Source organism: Lytechinus pictus, chromosome 1, assembly GCF_037042905.1.
Source record: "Lytechinus pictus isolate F3 Inbred chromosome 1, Lp3.0, whole genome shotgun sequence".
NCBI classification, from domain to species: Eukaryota; Metazoa; Echinodermata; class Echinoidea; order Temnopleuroida; family Toxopneustidae; genus Lytechinus; species Lytechinus pictus.
In genome coordinates, this window is record NC_087245.1 from 42,601,717 (window position 1) to 42,627,265 (window position 25,549).

General features: G+C 36.7%; 1 protein-coding gene across 1 annotated transcript in view; it reads right to left on the bottom strand.

The window, feature by feature from the left end:
* The window catches only part of LOC129263259 (adenylyl cyclase-associated protein 1-like), a 43,253-nt gene extending 41,807 nt beyond the window's left edge, over positions 1–1,446 (bottom strand). Inside the window, exon 1 of the mRNA XM_064103413.1 lies at positions 1,317–1,446. The gene's annotated coding sequence lies outside the window, so the exon portion shown is untranslated. The remainder of the gene's footprint in view (positions 1–1,316) is intronic.
* Positions 1,447–25,549: the final 24,103 nt, after the last annotated feature.

The following is a 25,549-nucleotide window of genomic DNA, read 5'->3' on the forward strand; positions in this document are numbered from 1 at the left end:
ACGATCTTGAAAAGAGTTTCTGCATGTTGACAATGTTCGAGAATCAATCCTGATGTGATAAATATTTTTTTAGACAAGTGCACTCACTCAAGTCGATCGTCATGTGATGTCCGTCATTGAAAATTGAAACGAAATACAAACGTTTCACATCAAGCTCTAAATTCATTAAATGATTATCATATGCAAATTATTGTAGCATATTACGATTAAATAATGTTCTATGGTCATGATAATATTTAATATTGTTCATGAAAGCAAGGTTTATTTTGCGTTGATCGTGTCAATTTTCCGGCCATTTTCTTGTTTGATTAAAGCACAGTACTGCGCATGCACGATCGATGGCGATGACTTCCATTCATGAATTCATCGTGCATAAATTATCTCCGCACGAGCAGACGAGTTAGACTCGAACTATGATCGAAATAAACTTCAAATTAATGGTGAATAGGCATCATAATTACACAATCGGTTTCATTTTGGGGGCAATGTAAATCAAGTAAATCAAGTAAGTAGTAGTCAAGTTGGACATTACTGTTTATTTTAATGGTTGATTGTGTGAACCAAACGAATCGGCCGGCCGACGTATTTTTTTTTCGATGCACCGATTTGCAAAACCAGCGCACGGGGGTTAACATTCGCCCTGCTTGCTGCGGTGCGCAGCTGAGCTGTGCTGGCGCGCGTGTGGCCATGATTGGAAAGTGATCGTCTTGCGATAATAATTATGTGAGTTCTTTTTTTCGGTGGAATCTATTCATTTTTAAAAAGGTTTGCATTAGTAAAGGAGACACCTAAAATAAAAATATTTAATGCTATTTCCCGTCAGATGTGACAAATTTTCATACACGGGCTGTGTGAAATATTTTATTTTTTCAAGGCATAAAATTTAAAAAATTTCTGTCGGCACCTAAAAAAAAAGGATCGATCGATCTACACACTCACGCAAAAAAGATTGAGCGGGCTTGAGCTCAAGCTCGTATGTGTGGAAATGTAGTTTGCAAAAATCAAAATTGCAGTTGCACATTTTGAGGGGAACAGCGCAGCGCGGTGCCGCCGCACCGGGAGCTGAGCCGCAGTGGGCCGTGGAGAGTGCCACCTCGAGTCGAGATCCCGTCGCCGACCCAGTTTTTCGGCTTCCCCAGAACCCAGCCATGCCAGCTCGTACTTCGTAGTCGTACTCGCGCGGCTCACCATGCTCACACAGTCCCGCAGCCACAGAGAGTGCCAGCAATGTCTGCGGTAGAAAGACCAGAACCCTATCATTAGAAAATTTCAAAACACTAGACTTTGAAGCAAAAAAATATAGTAGTAATACTTACCTCTTTAGAATCACGAATCCGACAAGGAACTGGGAATATCAAGTCAACCAGACGAGCCGTGTAAATTTGTGGGAGTGGTCGAAAACCCGGAAGTATGGTATGGTAGATAATGAAATTCGCTGTCCCACGTGCACCACACACAAGACCAAAGCCATCAACCCATTTCACATTCTGAGCGGCTTCCTCTTGCATCAGCGAATAAAGTTTCGGAAACAAAATGTGCATTGTGGGATACAGTTTGGAGAGAGGGCAATACGCAATCAGCTGGGTCCAGATAGACGAAATGAATAGAAAATCTAAATATCCAAATATGGTAGTGTCTTAGGTGAAGGAATGACAAAATACATTCATATTCTCGGGGTCTATCGGAAAAATTGCCCAAACCTGTATATAAACATGATGTAGGGTCCGTGTGGCGTAATGACAAAAAAAAAAGAAGAAAAAAACCTTTTTCATAAGGATATCTAATTATGAGATTGATTTTGACCCCGGGACTTTGACGTATGAGAATGTTATCATATTTCACCTTTTTCTTTAATTCCTTTTCTATCTTTTTTTTTTCTTATGGTCGTGAATTTCTTTTTTTAATTAAGTTCAAGTCCTTTCAAATTAATTCAAATCAATAAAGAAAATATATATTACACATTTTGACCGGGCATTTTGACCCAAAAAAAAAAGAGAGAAGACATGACATGACATGAAAATAAGACATGATTAGGTTTTGGGCCCCATAGCCGAAGTAACGCTTAATTCAAGGGCCACGGGCCCCTGAAAAAAAAACATCAAAAAAAGCAGAAAAAGTTGAGGAAAGAAAAATTATTGACATTGATAAACTAGTATTGAAAGTAAATGAGAAAAATACTATCACGCCCACACACACATATAGATCCGCACACCCATTCACATCCCAACGCGTATATTGGTTTTCAAGAAAAGTATCAAAATAAATATTTTCGACATTTTTTTTATATAGGCAGTGATCTTGAACTGGATCTACATGCTTTGTAGTAACTTCCATCCTAGATAATATCACAAAATAATTAAAAGCCGGCAGTTTTTGTTAATTCTTGCAAACGCATGGAAAAGATTTCTTTGATGCGTAGGCCTAAATGGACCATGGCCCCAATCCCCATCTATACACCATTACAGTGGCGGATATGTGCCCCCCCCCCTCCCTTGAGAGCCATAATCATTTCTTAATGTATATGGCCGTTTTTACCCAAGTGACGTGTGCCCCCCCCCCCCCCGCTTTGAAAATGAGGACATTTTTTTTTCTTTTTTTTTTTGCTTGTCAAATTTTCATCGGGAAAATGTGCCCCCTTTTGGAAAATCCTGGATCCGCCCCTGATTGGTGGGTCACTATAGTTGCCCGATACTCGGGGCCTTTCCAGAGAGGCAGAGCCATGACTGGGAGGGGGTAAGACATTGCGTGGGCCCCACATCCAGGGAATCGGGCGGAGTTGGGGAATTAACAGAAAAGGAGGTTGTCAAGTGTAAAAAAAAAAGAAGAAAAAAAAAGGAACTTATCCCCTTGGAGTGCCCGATCAAGGTAGCAGTCCTAAAGCATGCAGGGTAATGATAACGATATCATAGACTCGCTGGAGCGTTCATGGTTGTGGCCCAGTAGATTAGTCTCCGGACTTTGAAACAGAGGGTCGTGGGTTCAAATCCCAGCCATGCTGGCGTAGTTTCCTTCAGCTAGAAATTTATCCACATTGTGCTGCACTTAATCCAGGTAAGGTGAATGGGTATACCTGGCAGGGATTTATTCCTTTAAATGCCGAGCGCTGGAAGATAGCTGCTTGAGCTACAGCCGCCGGCGCAAGTGTACCAAAACAATGGCGGGTCGTATAGTTTGAATAGAAGTCTCCCAACCTCCCTAATTTTGCCATTGATTAAGTAGAGAATTCCACTCTACAGATATTTCGTGCGCGCCAGATAATTATTATGATAATAATGCACTAGACCTTATAGACATGTTCTCGAAATGTTCTGGTTTAAAGCTTAGTTAACAGTGATTGGTTAACATTGGTTTGACTTTTAAAAAATATGAGCTAGAAGGTCACACTTGTCACCTGTGTCTGTGATATGTTACAAAAATGAAGCCCAGAAAAAATTGCGTTCGAAAATAATTATTTAGTGCTTCAAAAATTGAAATATAAAGTGACCGAAAACACCATCTTATCATCCCATACACTTATGTGTACTATTTAGGCGTCTATAAGACGCCTATTTACAAAATCGGGGTTTGCCTTGTAGTTTTAGCTTTTCATTCTCAATAATGGTTGTTTTCAGGGTTTATTAGTTCTAATACATGCACTTGTACACATGTTTCATCTTGATTTGAGAATTTTTCAAATCGGCTGCTCACACTGAGTTAAACAATATCTTTAAACGCAAATATCCGGGTCTCTGAAAAAAACTATTCAGATTGATTTGCCTGGGACTGATATAACGTTGATTAATATGAAATTCGTTATATTTAGGAATCGATTTCTGTATTGATCTGAAAAATCTCCCTGATTTCAAGAGTATTTGATAAACTAAAAAGACAAATGATATCTTGGTCAAAGCATAATATTTCTGTACTTGGTCGTGTAATCCTTGTCAAATCATTGCTTGTTTCACAATTCAATCATTTATTCATGTCTATTCCAAATCCGTCCGAACATCTTCTAGAATCAGTAAATGTGTCTTTCTACAAATTTATATATGGAAGGGGAAACCCGACAAAATAAGCAGGAAACAAATTGTTTGTAACTATGAAAATGGTGGACTTAAAATGATCGATGTTGGACACTTTTCTAGAGCTTTGAAACTGTCTTGGATAAGAAGAATACTGTCAAAGTTTCTCATTAATGTATACATTTTTGAAGCCGTTAGTACATAATGGTTAGTCGCGTGTATTTTGAGTATCCGAAAGTCCCCACACACAGCTTCAACACAGGGAACAGTGGTTTTCATGAACGTAATATTGCAGAAATCCGGGTATATCTTTATAACTATTAATCTCATACCAGATTGATAATAGTGTGAAAAATTTATCCAATTCCATTAATTTGATGTAAATATTATTACAATTAATTCACTATTAACGTCTCGCTGTTCATTTGAAAGTGTCCATTGCTATGGCAAACGGTTTAAAACCACCCATATTTTCGAGACGCTGGCACCTTTGTTTTCCCACTGGAATATCCCTAAGGGTAAAAAAGGTAAAGATTGATCGTCATCTCAATGCTAAATAAATTACCTACATGTTGATGTATAATAATTTATGACTGGTATAATGGTTACATCTTATTTTTCTCCCAAACTTTAAGATCGAGCATGCAGAACATGGCATATTATTTTCTGTGTACAACGTCACATGACTATTACGTATGATAGTTTCCGTTCCGAGACCCTTTTTATTTAAAACAATTTATTAATACAGTCCAATCAAACTTAATTAACGCATTTAATGTCGAAAGTAACAATGTTCTTGTACTATAAAGCTTTGCCTTCTGATATTTATAATATAGCTACAGTTTGAGGAAGCAAATATCGAGTCCGAAATTGATTTTGATTTAATAGGGTCTTTGTAAGTATACTATATACTAGCAGGCTAGCATCGTCTGCTACGTAAACCAAATGAGCGAAAATGACCGAAACTAACCATTATGCATTAGAATGGGGTAAAGGGGATATATATTTCACTAAACTATCACTCATGGTCCAAAACAGTTTTTCGAAGGAAATCTTTATAATAGTTTCCTCATTTATTCGAAATGTTCAGTGTATTTCTCTTTTTTGACCGGCTATCCCTTTAAGGTATATTCTGATGTAAAAATGGTGGAAAAGGTATATTCTTGAAGGAATGGTGGGACAAAGGCATTAGATTTATCAACGATTTATTAGATGAAAAGGGAAAACTTTTTTGAAAGACAAGAGTGTGAAAAAAGATTTTCAATCAAAATTCAGTTTCTTCAATATTATGCCCTATGTCAGATTATTAAATGTATAAAGCTCAGTTGAATACGTGTAATATGAAATCTAATGAACCATTATGCCCTGGTTATATCTCTCATTTACTGAAGGACAAAAAAAGGATGTAGACATGTATATATTGTATCATGTTAAAAGAAAATTATGATTAATAGATGGCTTGTCAATGGCATTTCGATGGACATCAGAGATATGAACAATTATTTTAAAATGATGTTTCGATGTCCAACTTATACTACAATGAGATACTTTCAGTACCGACTACTAAATAAGATATTATATTTGAATAAGGATCTTGTAAAGATGAAAATAATTGTAGATGCAAAATGCTCCCGGAAAATGCTCTTTTTGTGGAAGGGAAGAAGAAAACGCTGTCCATTTTTTTTTATCAATGTCATGTGGTAAATCTTATCTGGGAACGATTTACAGACTGCCATGGTTATACAATTTAACAAGCTTTAGAATAAATCTTACTGCTGTACATGTTTTGTTTGGTTTCATAGAAGAAAAAAACCCGATGCTTTAAATTGTTTATTAATTTGGACGAAACAACAAGTATATACTCTGCTCGTGTGAAAAAGACCATACCTATACATTTGAGAAAATTGAAACAATATATAAGAAAATGTTACAAAAATGAGAGGCAAATTAGTATTATGGAAAACAACACACATAAATTTGATAAAAAATTGGTAAATTTTGAAAAAATACTTGTCATTTTGTAATAAGATTTCCGGACCTTGATATGTATTTCTGTTTAATGTAAACATATTTTCATGATGAATATGCAGTGTGTTTCGGGTGAGAGGTGATCAATTATTGTTGAAGGGGCCGTGTGTGTGGTGCTCATTTGTTTTTGGTGTTGCATGTGTCGGCGGTGGAACGGATGGGCGTAGGGCATGGCCACTCTCGGTATATCGGTTGCCTTTTGTTTGAAACGACCTGTAGGCAGTATTCAAAATTATACTATGTGTGTATGATATGCTTTGTATTATAACATTTATATCATTGTTAAATTGTTTATGCAAATATATGCCCTATCGGAGGGAAATAAAAAAAAACAGAAAAAAAAAATTATGATAATAACTCTGTTTACACAACCTTAAGACAAACTATCATGCATGCATGATTTGCATCGCGTACGTCGAGCTGATCAGCTTGTTCCAAACGAAGTTCAAGCCCCGTTCCCGTTAAAAGATTCTCTATTCAGCGTTTCAACAACAACAACAACAACGAAATCCATTGTATCACTTTATACATAATTGTATATTTTCATTCAAATCTCTTATCCCCCCCCTCCCCTCGATCTATTTTACCACGTCTGAACGCACGGGAGGTACGTAGCAGTATGAGCTTCGCGACATTTACATTGTGGTATGCAATGTAAAAAGCTTCAATAACATCTTCCGGTGGCCCGTATACGGCGAGCCAAGAAAAAAGATTGCCAAAACTAATGATCTTCCGCTACGGTGACATAAAATTATGATTGTACCATGCTTTCGAACGAATTCTAGGTTTTGTAAAGATTTGCAGATCGAGCTCACTTATTACGGTTTTCTTACGGCGTTCGTTTGAGTATAAGATACTCGAGAGTACTTCGTCTTACGTCAAACGTGCGGCCGTCGTATGACTTTCTACATGCTCTCCCTTTGTCTTGGGGTAATTGTCCGGGGGTAATTGTCCTCAGGGGGTAGTTGTACGGGGGGTAATTGTCCTCGGGGGATAATTGTCCTCAGGGGTAATTGTCCGGGGTGTAATTGTCCGGGGTAGTTGTCCGGGGGTAATTGTCCAGTGGGTGTTGTCCTGATACGGCGGTACGGCAACAACATAGTCTGCAGGCACAGACCATGATTGAAACTTTGTTCAACAAGTGTGTCTCCACTCATAGACTAGCACATACAAAACTTGCCTGAGCGAGAGGGCCTTCAGTACATACACAAGGCATGAGTAGGCTGCAATTCAGACCCTTCACTCGAGTGAAGGGTTTGCCCAGCAGACTAGCAAGAACATTCGATCCGGGGAGCGTTTCATGAAAGGGGTTGTCGGACGTTTTATCCGACAAGTCCTATTTTATCCGACAGTTACCATAGTAACACTGCTTCTTAGCCAATCAAAATCAAGGAAAGTTGTCGGATCTGACATCTTGTCGGACAAAAATGTTGATGAAACGCTCCCAGATCCTTGTCTGTTCCTTTCACATTTTGTGTTAGCGCCAGCTTGCGACATCTGCATTATAATGTCAACACAAGTACAAAAAAGATATCGAGCCAGCCGGCCAAGGAAATTTCCGTGGCTAGCATCGCCGCGCCGGTATATCGCACCACCACCACCGGATCGCGGAGCTGGCTAGCTGTCCCGCCAAAGATTTCGCGAATTCGATCGACCGGCTGCGCTGCTGATTGTCAATGTATTTACATTGTCGCTGTTTCTCTTGTCCTGTGCTGAGAACTACCAGGGCTGTAGGCGAGCTTGGATTATGACATATTTCACCAAGTGATTGGGACTATTTCAGGATATTATTCTATGGAAGGTATCAGAGTGGAATATTCTGACAAGTAGCTCAGGAGAATCACGTTTAATCGGTGAAAAACCACCTGTAAATTGCAACCATGTCCAAAGTAAATGTTGCAGTGCGTGTTCGGCCATTCAATCGTCGAGGTAAGTTCTGATGAAAGTCGAATGAATGAAAAACATATAAATGTTGTTTTATGTTACTGGCAAAAGTATGTACCATATGTTTGTGTGGTGATAAATTGACATGGTATGGTTGATTTATGATGATTTATGAACGTTTGTTTGTGTTTCAGAGGTTGAATTGCAGACGAAATGCTGTGTGGATATGGAAGACAACCAGACGATTCTCCACCCCGTCACGGGCAAATCATCGGATAGGTAAGTAGGCGTGTCCCCCGGCCTTGCCCGATTGCACATGCAATGGGAATCTGGCTGTATGGTCTTTCACTGAGTGATCCGTCATCCGATATTAAGAAATTTACATGACAGAATACAAATTATTTTAGGAAAAAAGTATCATTGCTTGGAGTTGGAGAGTCAACTGTATTTGGATTATGGAGTGAACTTCAATCTAGGCATTGAATGTAAAGCTCCAGCCTCCATAGCCAGGACGGCAGGAGGCTTAGCCTTAGTTCTAGAGAGTAAAAATCATTTACTAACGTTTGCTTACTCTCCACGAAGCCAGGAATTCCTTCCCATTCATATGCACGCACCACCCACAAACCTGAAACTTTCTTCCCCAACGTTGGGGAAGAACAATAGGAAACAAGATGACTGCGTAAACATCGGGCAAATCTCCTCCGTCTTTTCATAATATTTTTCTCATTTTATTGATGAATTCTTGTTAAAAATAAAATCAATAGCGTAGACATGTCGGAAATGAATTTGTATCCCATGTACATGATTTAGGGCTAGATCTTTTAGAAGGAAAGTAGAAATCTCGGGGGCGAAAGTTTCAGGTTTTTGGGCGGTGCGTGCAGATGAATGGGAAGGAATTCCTGGCTTCGTGGAGAGTAAGCAAACGTTAGTAAATGATTTTTACTCTCTAGAAGCCTTTTGGCTATAAAGCCTCCAGGTAAAATCAAGGTTCAGAGTTTTAGACTGGTAGTACTACAATTACAGTGTAATTTTTCTATTAACGACTAGATTCTAGATCTAGAGTAGGTCTAACGTTAGACCCTATGTTTTCTTCTTTTTGATTTTTTAAATGAAATGAATACTGGTTTGATTTTGCCTCTTTTGTTTGCAGATTTATTGTGTGGTTAGATAGTACGTTGGATAAATATAATTAGTTTTCCTCTGGCTTGTATACTCACTAATCACTATGCCATACATGCTGCAATTGTATTGTGGTGTTCAGTGGTCACTAATAAAATAAACGTAATGCAAAGAATGAAAGATAAAAAATCTTAAGGTCAATACTTTTTATTAATTAATTCACATCACAAAAAATGATCAGACTTTGTATAGTGTACTAGTACACGTATGCACAAATAACTTCAAAAATATTGCCAAAATCAGTTGTTTTTGCTGCAATATCACCTTTTATCATAAACCTTCCTTGCAGTTGTAAAGAGTCGTATTGTAAATGTTGTACACCAAATGTATATATATTTTCTTTTGATTTATTCTGGGAAAAAGTCGGGCAGCTACAAATCAACAGTCTGCTGTTTTTACCATATTTTATAATTCTGAGAAAATCAGACAATGCAAATGTGTTATTACTCTTACTTAATTTTCTTATCAAATTCCCTTTCCCTTCATATCCATATTACAGTTCAATAAACTACATTGTATAAATAATTATCCGATCAATGTCATGTAAATTTGGTGCAGAAGTACATGTACATGAAATTGCTGATACACTAATAGCTAAGCTTGTAAAAGCAAATTCACACAAATATGCAGAATTCTACTACACAGTGCTTGCGTGAGTGGCTGTACATGTATATCATGTGTAATAGAAAACATAAAATTCAACAAATCAGAATACACACCTTTAATATTTTGAACTTGAAAGAAATAAGCAAATAGGCTAAAGCAGTAGTTTTAGTACAATTCTTAATTTGCCATGCAGCATTCCAACTTTAATACCCCAGGCCATACCACGTTCCATCTTACCCTGTACTGTATATATGTGGTACATTGTAAGTTGGAACACTTGAGATGGTCTTGTTCAAGGTGGATTTCTGTAATAACTCCATGGTACATCTGTAGCCCTTTATAGATACTATGCTTTAAGCTGATATATTGATTGTTTCTTGAATAAAATCTATTTGGACTTTACAGCCATTTTTGTCAAAAATGTTCCAACTAACCCCAATCTCCCCTACTCTACATGTATTTGAGGGAAAATTGGTCATCAATCAACAGTGTTTGTTTTTAGAGGACCTGACACAGGAAGTCCTTATTTCCACAGATGTCAGTTCAGTGGTGACTGGTGACAGTGTTTTGTATTGTACATAGGCACTGTACTTCACCAGCACGTAGGCCCAGATGAATCTGGATTCTGGATCTAACTTTCTCATGTAAATCTATGTATGTTTGTAGAACTTTTGTACAATGTATGATTGCAAATCCGGTAATCCACCCATATTAAATTCAGATCCACTGCTAAATTGGCAACAGCCAAAAAATTATTATTTTTTTGTTATTTTCAGGGGCTACTTTTTTAATACAACTTACTGCCTAAACCTGCAACATTGGATAAGCTTTAACATTGCAATTGATAGAGATTTTCAGGGCTCTTTATTTAAAATTTAGTTTCCAGGGCTTTCATGATCATTTTTTTGTCTCACCTGCATAGCAGAGTGAGACAGGCGCCGCTTTTCCGACGGCGGCGGCGGCGTCAACACCAAATCTTAACCTGAGGTTAAGTTTTTGAAATGACAGCATAACTTAGAAAGTATATGGACCTAGTTCATGAAACTTGGCCATAAGGTTAATCAAGTATTACTGAACATCCTGCCTGAGTTTCATGTCACATGACTGAGGTCAAAGGTCATTTAGGGTCAATGAACTTAGACCATGTTGGGGAATCAACATCAAAATCTTAACCTAAGGTTAAGTTTTTGAAATGTCATCATAACTTAGAAAATATATGGACCTAGTTCATGAAACTTATACATAAGGTTAATCAAGTATCACTGAACATCCTGCATGAGTTTCACGTCACATGACCAAGGTCAAAGGTCATTTAGGGTCAATGAACTTTGGCCGAATTGGGGGTATCTGTTGAATTACCATCATAACTTTGAAAGTTTATGGATCTGATTCATGAAACTTGGACATAATAGTAATCAAGTATTACTGATCATCCTGTGCAAGTTTCAGGTCACATGATCAAGGTCAAATGTCATGTAAGGTCAAAGAACTTTGGCCACGTCGGGGGTATTTGTTGAATTGCCATCATATCTCTATAAGTGTATTGGTCTAGTTCATAAAACGTGGAAATACGAGTAACCAAGTATCACTGAACATCTTGTGCGAGTTATAGTAGTTTTCAAAATCAGCACTGCTGCTATATTGAATCGCGTGATGCAGGTGAGACGGCCAGAGGCATTCCACTTGTTTTTTTTTTTTTTGGGGGGGGGCTAAATTGCCCTGTCCCAATATATCCCCCCCCTGATTGGCATCCTATGGCTTAATGTGATTGGATTAATTCAAGGGCCTAATAATCAGTGCTTAATTGAGGCTTGTTCACCTGGGGGGGGGGGGGCAGTCAAATGTATTGCTGTACACACGCATGGCTAAATTATTTCCAAACACCCCCTTTAAACGAGTTTTTCTCTGTGTGCAAATTAAACAAGTTTTTCGCAGGCTTTATTTGCCCTTTTTGGCCCCTAAACAAGTTGTCGCCAGAATATGACCCCGGGGAAAAAGCTTGGGGGAAAAAAACATACCCTATTAATACAATACACGTTTGGCTAGTGTTTAAAAAATAGCTTTGGAAAAAAAAAACATACCATATGAAATACATGTACGTTTTACCCTGCGATTGACCAGTCTTTCAAAACTACCCCTTTTTTTTGAAAATCTGTGTTTTTGATACCCTTAACGAGTGCACGCGCGGCTCGCGTCCAAAACTGAAAAAAACACCCATTTAAACATGTTTTTTGGTCACGCGTGTGTACAGCAATATATTTGACTGCCCCCCCCCCCCCCCGGGCTTGTTCAACACTTTTGTACAAGGTAGGAAAGGGTATAAAGGGGAATTGTTCAAGTTTCAAGTTTATTTTTATTGATTTCAAATCCAAACATAAAGGATTACAATAAAAATAAAATGCACAATTTTTTTTTACAAATTATCGAACATAATTTACAATGATAAATTAACATTTCTAACAATAAACAGAGTCACAAATTAAACTGTTAAAGGTTAAAGTTCACCCTAACAAAACCTTGATTCGAATAAAAGAGAAAAATCTAACAAGCATAACACTGAAAATTTCATCAAATTCGGATGTAAAATAAGAAAGTTATGACATTTTTGCTTAATTTCACAAAACAGTTAATATTCACATCCTGGTCGGTATGCAAATGACGAGACTGATGACATCTTCCACTCACTACTGTATTTCTTTTGTATGAAATATTCTATTTTTCTCCTTATTTGTAAAGTGAAACAATTATCAATTCATCCCTGAACATGTGGAATTAGCACTGTTTAACACTATATGGTTCAGTCAAGTTGGTACTTCTTGTCAAATCTGTAGAAAATGAAATATTGTATAATTCAAACAATAAAAAAGTGAGGGACATCATCGTCTGTCTCATTTGCATGTCACTGAGTTGTGCAATATCGCTGTTTTGTGAAAAATAAGTGAAACTTAAAAATGTCATAACTTTCTTATTTTACATCCGATTTTGATAAAATTTTCAGCGTTATGCTAGTTTGATTTTTCTCTTTTTATTAGAATTAACATTTTCCTTGGGTGGACTTGACCTTTAAAGAACAATTAAATTGTTCATGATGGCATGAACTATGATGAACATGTAGCCCGGTATTCGCCCCTACTGTATGCACGTGTATGTCAACACATGTGCATCAAGTGTCTTCATTGTTTCTATGGACACTGCTGGCAGATAATCAGTAGCTCTCTATTCTTTTCTATTCCCCTTTATACATGTAACTTGCCTGTTAAGATTTAGAGGTTTAGATGGGGTTGGTTGGGTTCGACCATTATGAAGACAACAAAAGCGCTCTAAATCAATATGGGGGGCCATAAACCCTTTCATGTGTCTGGAAATCATTGTAGTCTGGACAATCGAGAGTTCCTTTGGTCAACTTGTTGTCCATTATTCTCCAATGTTCTATTGTGTTCCTCTGTGGTCAGTGGTGTGGTGTGACTGAACAGTCTGAAAGGTCAATTTCCTGTGAATGTTTCATGTGCAATGAATTGATAGCCTATTCAGATGAGGATGCAATCTATTAAACTTATGTAAAGAAGAAACTGTTACATTAAGATTAAAAACCTAAGACATTAGAAGTTAGGCATGACTTCATAAAGACCTCATCCTGATATCCATGCAGCTATTACTCTAGTCTGAACAGTGAATAGAGGGATAACTGTAATACATGTAACTGTATTATTTCCTTTGTGCCAGACATGTGTATTCAGGTGCTTTTGGCTCTGTGACACTGAAAGGGTTAATATCCCTGATTCCCTGTACAATCTATTGTTGTTTTCAATGTGGTGTAGGTTGCTGACCTTCAGTAATTGAAATTGTATCATTCAAGCTATACTTTTGTTTGGTTTGTTTGGGTTGTTCACATTCTTATCACATGATCTGTGGAATACTCAGTACTTCGCAAAATCATATAGGTCCATGGCCAAATGGTTCCATTGTATGTTATTAAGGGATGGTCCCGGGTGGAGATATTTATTTCTCAATAAATAGAGTAAAATTCACAAAGCAAAATTATGGAAATTTAATCAAAATCGGATAACAAATAACGAAGATATTGAATTTTAAAGATTTGCATTATTCTGGTGAAAAGGTTCTAGGCATGTCTTTATGAATATTCATTAGGTGGGCTGATGATGTCATATCCCCACTTGTTCTTTTGTATTTTATTATATGAAATTAGGTTTATTCAAAAATTTTCTACCTAGAACTAAAACAATTGGATTGACAACAAATAGTTATTAATGCCGCAACTTATTTCATCACAATGGAGACACATCATTTACGTACATGAACAAATGAAACATTTATTATTTCATGTAATAACATATTAAAGAAAAAGGAAAGTGGGGATGCGACATCATCAGCCCACCTAATGAATATTCATGATGATGTGCATACAACTGTTTTCACCAAATAATGAATAACTTCAAAATTCAATTACTTATTTGTTTTGAAATTTTCAGCATTTTGCTCAGTGAATTTTACTCTATTTTCAGCCCAGAGCATCCCTTATAGCAAGGAAGGGGAAAATTATAACTTTACAAATTTATGTACACATACACATCAATTGTAATTATTTCCATTTGCTGGTTTTGTACTGTAATACCCCATTTTGCAAAAATAGAACTACATGTAAATGTATTTGCAAAACCAGTTGGTACTGTTACTACTGTAGCATGCGTTGGAAGTACGAAAGCCATGTGAGTCTCTTTATGTCGATATCCATAGAATACATGTAGGTTCTTGAAAGAAAACTTGAGAGAGATTTATAATCAAATTTAATTAGCAATACACCTGTATACAAATATAATAGGGATGAATGGACTTTTATGTGGGGGCTCTTGCTCGTGAACTCCCTCCCATATTGAGATAGTTTGCAGTATTAAAGATTTTTGTAGACTTAAAAAAAAAAAGCTTACCTACATTATTTTTTGATGATTTTTTTAGCAGGGTTGGATGATTTAAATCACGTTGATTTAAATTGCAATTTAAATCACTTTGATTTTAAAAAAATATATCGATTTAAATCACTCCCATTGAAACTTGAACAAAGTATTGAAACTTTTTTGTGTGTAGCAGTTTTATGTTTTGTATTGAAAAAAGAAAGATTTTATCAACTTTATCATCAGAACATGAATAAATCCTTCATATCTTATTGGCACAATTGAATCCAGTCAATAAAATCAGGTTTATCTTGCAAAAACCAAAGATGTACCTTACATTTAAATCACTATGATTTTTTTACAAAAATCATTGATTTATATCACTTCCATTGGAACATGTACAAATGATCAACAATTTTTTGGGTTTAACTTTATATAAGTGGGAGTTTTATATTTTTACACAAAAGAAAATATTTTATGAATTTTATGCTCTCAGAGCATGAAAAAATTATTAATATCTACTCATTAACAATTGAAATCAGATCAATAAAATCAGGTTATTGTAATAAAATCCAAAGATACACGGTTAACACTTTGACCCCCACTCCACTTTCATAAGTGGACTTACAAAATTTTCCCTGTGAAATATGACTTTGCTGATAGTAAAACAAATTTCTTTATATAATGTATCAACATAAGTTGAATAGATCTCTGAGTCAAGGAACTCTTCCAAGTAAACTGATCCTCATTTCATGTTAAGAGCTTTGAATAGGGCTGCGTTTATGCGACCTCAAGCCAGAAACCTGATTTGAAACATGATTCAAAACACAAACATGAATCACAATACCACAGAATCCGGGTTTAGATGACCATCATTCCAGTGCTGTTTTTCCTTGGATTCTAGCCGATCCAGTGCGCATCATAGTGCGCAGTTAGGCAGAGGAAGTTAGGTCATCTTTTTCGCACGTGTTTTGGCTCTCAAAAATCAATCCTTTACCTTCCGAATTCAGTCTATTATACATGTACCTCATTTTGTTTTACTTATTATTATTCTTCTTGTCGGTTTAGTGAAAATGGTGTTCGGAAGTGAATTTTAGCGTAGATCCAATTTCATATTGACACTGTTAACTCAACAACAATTGATATCATTGTCTGTTCAGTTTATACTTCATTTACTAGTTCACTTGAAGTTGAAGACATGACAAAAAAAAGATGAAAAGAAGTGGACAATGTGATGCCCAACACAGAACTTAAAGTTAAATGCATGTGGCAAGAAATGCATGCATAGCACATAATTATGTACAAATACACTGAGCATAGCGCGCCTTGAGCTTGGCAAGAGTCGAACCAAAAGTAGCCCGATACAGTGATGTCATAGAATCATGATTCAAATCACGATTGCGTTTATTGTTCGAAATAGAAATATTTGGAAAATTCATTTTGCCACTGGCAGCCACTGTACAGAGCCAGATCAACAAGGCTATATCTTTAAATGTTGAATGCCAAACAGGGGAGCAACAACTCCCACCTTTTTCTGCTTTTGGTCTGACATGGCCAGGGTTTGAACTCCTGACCTCACGGTTGTGAGGCCGGTGCTCTACCAACTGAGCCAAAACTCTGGTCATTCCTACAGTAACTCTCTTGAAAACTTAGGCAACTGCTAGATAGAATTAGAGAACTTACATGTAAAATAAAAATTATGTATACATCTTTTTTTTAAAGCTATCAGGTTGCACCCCTTGAACCTCTAAAATAATAATAAATATAGGATTTGTATAGCATACGTAACCACCTTGCTACATGTAGGTGCTCAAGGCGCTCCTATATTACCCCGGCTAAGCTAGTTTACCGATTCTGGTGCGCACAGCTTTTTGAGGAATTACTTCCTGCCAGTACCCATTTACCTCACCTGGGTCGAGAGCAGCACAGTGTTGATAAATTTCTTGCTGAAGGAAAGCATGCCATGGCTAGGATTCAAACCCACTACCCTCTGTTTGAAAGGCGAGAGTCAGAACCACTAGACCAGATGCGCCCACTAAATAAAAAGAACAGAGCCATTATATCAATGGCTCTGAATAGAGTGATCCATCCATATAGTGTTTGTATCTATTTTAATATTTTGTACAATGTATTTTGTTATGATTTTTATATTCAGGTTAATTATAAAACCAAAAACAAACCAAACCCCCAGTTGCACTATGTACATGTACATGTACATGTCTACAGTCCCATACACCCTCAATGCATACACCATCGATCCTGTAAAATACTATGTAGGCGTAAGAGTGAAGACTTTTGCAAGTGGGAGGGGCAGACAGAGTAGAGTTCCAACACTATAATTTATTATAAAGAACACAGATTGAACCAAATCTGAACTACTTTGTGTACACACACTTGTCCTCATTACCCTGGAAATTACTTGTACTTGCATAGTGATGGATCTAGGGGGATCAAATAAGTTAGTACAGGTGTTGAAATACTGTAATTGCTTTCAACAAACAGTTGTTGCTTCTTGTCTGTCTCTTGTACATGCACAGCAGGCCTCGTTAATCTCAGTACTATCAGATTATGCATGTCATCAATTTTGCATCAATTATTGACTTACTGTACTACATGTATGTGTATACATGTACATCATGGAGCATGGTACATTGACAAACTACATAAATGATATATTGGCCAAAAGCTTTTTTAACAAAACTTGCATGTGTGTGAGAATGAACCCAGGATTAAAGATTATTTCAACAAAAAATAACAACCTTGACAAAGCTTCATCTTCATTTCCTACTGATCACAGCTAATGGGGGACTTTCTTGCTCCAAGCAAGGTGTCGAAGGAAGTCCATTGTCACACTAACAATACATTTGGGTGGTTCGTATAGCCTGCCCAGGAAAACCATTGATTGCTTTTATTTCCCCTCAAACGACCTGTAATTGACAGATCTTTTCAGCCAAGGCTGGTAATAGGACTTTGATAATGGCCATGCATTAATATTATATCCCATACTGTACCAGGGGTTGACAATAAATGTATTCATGCAGTGCATTTTCCTTCATGATGACAAATTGGTTATTCTTGAGTGAGGGAAGGCTGGGAAGGAAGGGGGGAGGGCTGTAACATTTTTAGGTGAAGAGAGAGCAAGGGAAGCATGAGAACAGTTCAAGAAAAGTTCAACACTGAAGGCGGTGCTGCACCATCCCGAGTTTGCTCAATCTCAAGATTTTAGCCCGATCTCAAGATTTTAGCCCGATCGACCCTCTTCGCGATTAATCCCGAGATTCAAGAAACCCCGTCTCCACCATCGCAAGAAGAGCGATTCCTGCTCGAGCGAAGCATCGATGCATTATGGTCTGACGCCGTGAATAAATAATCCCGAGTGCGTCTGCTGTAGTAACCGTCACACATAAAAATTAATTGAGGAGCAATCGGAGCCCATTGAACTTATCATCCTCAACCCTAACCTCATTATCTTATTCGCAAGTTATTCCAAATATTGATGTTAGGCATCTTTCTAGGAACTGGGAGCACTGATCAATCGATGTGTTTACTCTGTTAACATAGTATTATACTTATACCCCAATACATTACAATAATTTCTGTTAGTTAAAATATTCTGTACAAAGCAAATGAAGGAAATATACTTCTTTACATATCAAAGACTAGTAAATTGAAAATGAATTGAACTTGAATTGAATTCCTAAATATAAAAAAAAATCAGAAAGATCTGGTTGCACTTATCACATCATGAAGATGATAAGATTTTAAGAGCATAAGGGTTTGTCAAGTCGTTTCAAGGTATTCCTGCAATACCATGATACCAAACTGAATGTATTCGACGTCTATCTCTTTTATCTATCTATCTCTGTTATCTATTTTGTTCCTAAATAAGCTCATTGACCCCTTTGTATATAATGTCTTCTTAGATAGAGACTTTTCAAAATAAAGAACCCACGAAAATAAGACTTCTAAAATTCTAACCGCTTTTAATGTATTTTGGCTTCCATTTAAAGTTTGTTGACCTTTTGACCTTTCCCTGACCATGTCTTGACCCTTTATATCTTCTGGATAAGGACTCCTGACGATGGACTTATCATAATCGATAATAAAAAAGTACACACATGCATAAAAACACAGAAAATGAGCTTTCTTAACACCTTCAGTGTAATTTGCCATTTACCCAAAGTTCGTTCGCCTTTTGACATTTCCGGTCATAACTTCTTAACGGGAGGTCAAGAGTGTATGGTTGTGTACATTTTCTTGTTCAGTATAACAAGACAAACAATTTGATGTGTCACTCGACAGAATTGGGGCAATTAAAAAAAAATGACCCCTACTGACCCCATTTTGACCCCTAACATATGGTCAAGATGACCATTAGAAATTTGTCACTATGTTGAAACTTGTTCCTTGTGATGTCACCAATCACATAAAAGTGAAAAATCAGACTTAGCCAATTTTTCGCAGCAGCCGGTAAATCATGACATATGCTGCCTGACTATTGTATGTGTTATCCGATTTTGATCAAATTTTCAGCATTTTGCTTTGTGAATTTTACTCTATTTATTGAGATATAAATATTTCCAGCACGGACCATCACTTTAAACTTCACAGATGTTCGAATGACTACATTGTCTTCAGTACAGGTTCATTTTAAGTGGTTCCAATTTATTTTTAATAATACATCTACATATTTGAATACCCCTTTGTACATGTATCTGTATGTTAATATAATTTTTGTCTCACCTGCATAGCAGAGTGAGACTATAGGCGCCGCTTTTCCGACGGCAGCGGCGTCAACACCAAATCTTAACCGAAGGTTAAGTTTTTGAAATGACAGCATAACTTAGAAAGTATATGGACCTAGTTCATGAAACTTGGCCATAAGGTTAATCAAGTATTACTAAACATCCTGCCTGAGTTTCAGGTCACATGACCAAGGTAAAAGGTAATTTATGGTCAATGAACTTAGACCATGTTGGGGGAATCAACATCAAAATCTTAACCTAAGGTTAAGTTTTTGAAATGTCATCATAACTTCGAAAATATATGGACCTAGTTCATGAAACTTGGACATAAGGTTAATCAAGTATTACTGAACATCCTGCTTGAGTTTCACATCACATGTCAAAGGTCATTTAGGGTCAATGAACTTTGGCCAAATTGGGGGTATCTGTTGAATTACCATCATAACTTTAAAAGTTTATGGATCTGATTCATGAAACTTAGACATAAGAGTAATCAAGTATCTTTGAACATTCCGTCCGAGTTTCAGGTCACATGACCAAGGTCAAAGGTCATTTAAGGTCAATGAACTTTGGCCAAGTTGGGGTTATTTGTTGAATTATCATCATAACTTTGAAAGTGTATTGGTATAGTTCATAAAACGTGGACATATGAGTAACCAAGTATCACTGAACATCTTGTGTGAGTTTCAGGTCACATGACCAAGGTCAAAGGTCATTTAAGGTCAATGAACTTTGGCCAAGTTGGGGTTATTTGTTGAATTACCATCATAACTTTGAAAGTGTATTGGTATAGTTCATAAAACGTGGACATATGAGTAACCAAGTATCACTGAACATCTTGTGTGAGTTTCAGGTCACATGACCAAGGTCAAAGGTCAATGGACTTTGGCCATGTTGGGGGTATTTGTTGAATTACCATCATAACTCTGTAACGAGTATTGGTCTAGTTCTTAAAACTTGGACATAAGAGTCATCAAGTATCACTGAACATCTCATGCGAGTTTCAGGTCACATGACCAAAGTCAAAGGTCATTTAAGGTCATTGAACTTTGGCCATTTTAGAGGTAATTATTAAATTGCTGTCATAACTTTCAAAGTTTATAGATATATAGTGTATAAAATGTGGTTATAGGGGTAATCAAGTATTACTGACAAGTTTTAGGTCACATGATCAAGGTCAAATGTCAATGAACGTAGTATTGTATCATTATATGAATGGTGTTATTTGTTAATAATTATTTTATAGTAGTTTTCAAAGTCAGCACTGCTGCTACATGTATATTGAATCGCGTGATGCAGGTGAGACCGCCAGAGGCATTCCACTTGTTCTTATTTTCTGCACAGTAGTCTACCATTCAAAATTGCACCAAAACTATTAAATTGTTGATCAATTTTTCTTCTGTTTGTTTTGCATATCTCTCTTCTGTTGGAATACCAAATTACAGGAAAGGCATAAGAGTAAGTACAATGTATAATGAATAACTAAATTAGATTTTATTTCTGGTACTGATACATGTATTAAAAAATGTGTATTGTTTTTTTTTTTTAGTACTAGATAGTATGAATAAACTGTGCATCTTTAATGTAAAATTGTGGGGAAATTGTACTATCTTGTACATGTATCAATGCCCCTCAAGGTGTTCATTCTGCCCAATAACTTGAATTTGCTTCATGGACAAGATTTAAATCGTTTTAACTCCTAAATAGAAAGGGATGAATAAGTATACTGTAGTACATGCCTACATGTACCTGTAATTGCATGTTTAATTCTATTTTGATTCCACTCTATTGGAACGTTGTAAACTGAGATATCAATATCATGCATAGAGGAAGATAACAATATTTCAATAGGGCCTACATGTATATGTATGTTAGAAGTAATTGATTCATGAATATGTTTTATTTGCATGGCATAAAAATTACCTCCCATTTTAAGCTTAATATAAAAACATGTAAAAATTTAGAATATTTTGACTGTCAGATCTTAAGTTTAAAATTAAAAACAATTAAAACATTAAAACTCCCATATTTGTGAGAAAGGATGTTCCAGGAATGTTGTAGCTTTAGTCCTCCCTTCCCTCACTTCCTGTCTCTCTCCCTTTCTCATTTCAAATGATTGAATTAAATTAAATTTATTTTTCTATCTCCACTTGTAGACATTTGCATTTGATCACTGCTTCTTCTCCATGGATGAAAAGAATAAGAAATTTGCAAGTGAGTATTAAAATACATATTTTTGTATTTGGGATAGCTTGAAAGAAGGCAATCTAGCCCAATCTCTGAAACCTTTGTCCATATAAAGGCAGCATTGCATTCTAATTGTTAATGGTACTTCAATCTTCATGGCTCAAATTAAAAAAGGTGGTTTTGAAGACCCACGGTTGAATCCATGGTTTATGCAGATTTCTTGTATAATTTACGCTTAATTTACCGCGTATCGGGCGCGTGTATAAAAAATATCCAATGCTGTTGCGCGCTTTTGTCACAGTGCACCAAATTGATGCCTGTTACTATGGTTACATGTAGATGCTAATTTATTCATGAGTCCACTGTTTGAAGAGTGAACTCATTAATTCAAAATAGTGGACTCATGAATGAAATAGCGAACTTAACCATGGCAACAGACGTCAAAAGCGCTCATCAGCATTGGACATTTTTAATGAACACGGTAAAGCGTAATTTACATGTATACAGGAAATCTGCATAAAAACCATGGGATCAACCAAGGGTTTTAAAAACCACCTTTGTGAATTCGGGCTCATGAGTAGAGAGATAATGAGAAAAGGGAAGAAAACCTATGCAAATATTAAAAAACAAAACAAGAAGAGCATATATAATCTTTTATAAATACCTTGTCACAAGCGCTCATTTTAAATGTTAAAGCATCATTTTTCAAGTTCATAATTTGCCGGCCACTGGCTGCCTGTTAATAATTGAATGCTGGATTCAGCCTCCATACATGAGGCTCAATGAGACAACGGTTGTGGCATTCATTTACATACTTTAAATATCTCCAGGATACTTTAAATATCTCCAGGGTGGCATGCATGCATGTGATCGACCGTGTGGTGTGCCATACTATTTTTTGTTATCTTCGCATTATACTGAATGGTGTAGGGAGTTGTTTTCTCCATAGGTGGTTTCAGACAGCCTCGAAGTTCGTCAGTTCCAGGTATTCTCTGATCGGGAAATTTACCCCGATCAGAAAATACCAGGTATTTTGGTAATGTGAAATCAAACTACGCGTAATTTCCCCGAAAGAAAATACCCGCTAAATAGTAGATACTTGGCGAAATTACGAGAACTTTCGCGGGGATTTTTCCAAGGTCGCAGGTATTTTGGCAATGTGAAAGCAATTTACGGGAACTTTTAGCCCAGCGTGTCGTTGGGCGCGGGCGCCGTGGGTGGCTGCTGGGCTAGTGGTTTTGAATCTCGCGCCTTGCCTGCTTATTAGACCATACTGCGCATGCTCCTAACTTCAGGAATTTATCCCGTAGGATATGTTTCGGGGCGGTGTGAATGCAGCAATAATTAATGGGTATTTTTTATCCTAAAAATGTTCTCGTAATTTAACGGGGATTCTTGTGATCGAGGCGGTTTGAAACCACCTCATTTACACTGACCAATCATCCATTTGGATGTGTTACTTGAACAATTTTGTAGTCAGTTGGCTCGTATCCTTGACATTCAGCTGTATATCAATCAGACTCGAGTCCTTTTAAATGGTTGAAAGGACCTGCATTTTTATTGTAATTGAATGCAGTGAATGTTTATATTGCTTAATTCAACAGTTACATGTAGAAAATGGCTGGTCACAATACATACATGTATATACATGTACATTTAGTTATGGGTACAAGTGACTGAGTTTTCACAAGCAATGTGCCGTACTCCTAAGGTACCGGTAGGCCTATACATGTACCTCATTATAAAGAAAATTTGATAAATTCATGATCAAGTTTAGTAATCTCTACAGTACAAGAATTGATATCAATTTTGGAGGCCTCTTACTTCTGTACTTAATACAGCAGTTCGAATTTCAATTCATTCAAAATCATTCCATACCTGAGAGAGATGGGGTTGGGGGTGGAGAGTGGGGGAGAGGCTGGGGTGGGGGGAGGGGGAGGAGATGTTGAATTCAAATACATGCGCCATCTATTATTATTACATTACATTCTGTATTTTGTACTGTTGGACTCCTGTCATTTACAAGCTTTTAAAAAAAAGCTTCCTACAGGTGTTCCATTTTCCATTATTTGTTTTTACTTATAATCTTAATTTGCTATGCTTTTGTGTATTTGATTTTTTTAAAATATATATACTACTTGTACATGTACGTACATGGTTCAGCTGTCTACGGTATATTGAATGTACTGTACATGTATATTTTGATGTTTTTTAATGGAAACAAAAACAAATTGAATTGAATTGAATATTGCACTTGGTGCATTGGCATTTATACTGAAGTGGAATATTTTTCCATTATGACATTGATTTCATTATGATTTCATGATTCATATTATTTCATGTTTAAAGTCTGTCCCAGCATTTTTTTCATATGTACATATAAAACTATGTATTTTAGGCTAATGTTATTAGAAATTTGATTGGTCTGCATTTTTGTACACATTCATACTGTTCATATAATATCCGTGCATGTACAATTGTACATGTATGTATTGTAGCCATAGGAAAAAAGGTCCCCTGTCCTGTGCATTTGAAAGTTCTGTTGCCCCATATTTCCTATTGATTGTGTACATGAATGAAGTGTTTTCGTAAGGCTTTTTCATACTGTACCATTTCAGACTTTGGTAACGTTCAAATTGGAATGGAATTATAGTTAGGGGGAAGAATATGCATATTAAAAGAAAAAAAAAACAAAACACATGTAGGCTACAGTGTAATGAAATCAACAGTTCTGTATGTACATGTACACATATCAACATGTACATTTGAAATTTAATTGACTGACTACCAGCAATTATCGATGTACTGTACATGGATGTGTGCTTTGGTCTCAGAATTAGTCAATAAACATTCAGTATTCTACCCTATACTGTAGATTCATTTTCGTTTCCTTCTGCTTGGCAAAAATGATATCTCACCAGCTCCAAATACTTACTGCCAACACATGTTATTACAACAGCATGATCACTCTTTGAAGGGATAGTTATCCACAGTTGGAGACAAACAGCGATGCCAGAGCAAAGGGGGGAGGGGGATGGTGGGGAGAAGACAGTTAAATACATATACATGTACCGGTATATTAAAAAATGACAACTGAAGTACAGTATAGATTATAGAAGAGAGGGTCAGGGAAAGTATTGAGGCTGAAGAAGGGGGGGGGGGGGGCAACACAGAGAGAAATAGAGTCAGAGAGGGATAGAGGGAGAGGGAAAGTGTGGGGGGGGGGGGTTGAGATCAGGGGGCAGGTAGACAGTTACATACTGATAGAAATGTAATAAAGTGTAATGTAGTGGGGTGGATGGTGTGAAGTGATTCAGGTAGCAGAGAAAGCAGCTGGGCATTTTATACAGTATGATATTAAAGAGTAAAAAATAAAGCCAGACATAAACAGTGCAATGTAGAATTACATGTACATGTGTATTGCATCAAGGATCCTCACTTTAATCGAGAGAGGTCGGGGGGGGGGGGGAGCTGTTCAACAAACCAAGTGTACATCAGTAATCAGTGTGAAGAAATATTGATGAAGAATTGGAACAGTGATGTACATGTAAATGAGGATTGCAGACAAATGAATAGAGAGATACATACATGTATGTATGTAAAACAAAGAGAGTCAAGAGGTGGGGGGGGGGGGGGGGATGGGGTGGCTGTTCAAACAAGCCATTACATCTTTTAGTGTGAAGAAGTACATGTATGTATTGATGGAGAATTGGAATGGTGAATGTGTAATGAGGATTGCAGGCAAAAAATTGGAACAGAGATGAAGGCTTCCTATTTAGGTTTAAAGGGATGGTCCGGGCTGAAAATATTTATATCTAAATAAATAAAGTAAAATTCACAGAGCAAAATGTAGAAAATTTCATCAAAATCGGATAACAAATAACGAAGTTATTGAATTTTAAAGTTTATCAATATTTTGTGAAAACACTTATATGCACATCATCATGAATATTCATTAGGTGGGCCGATGATGTCACATCTCCATTTTCATAAAATCATAAAAGTTTCA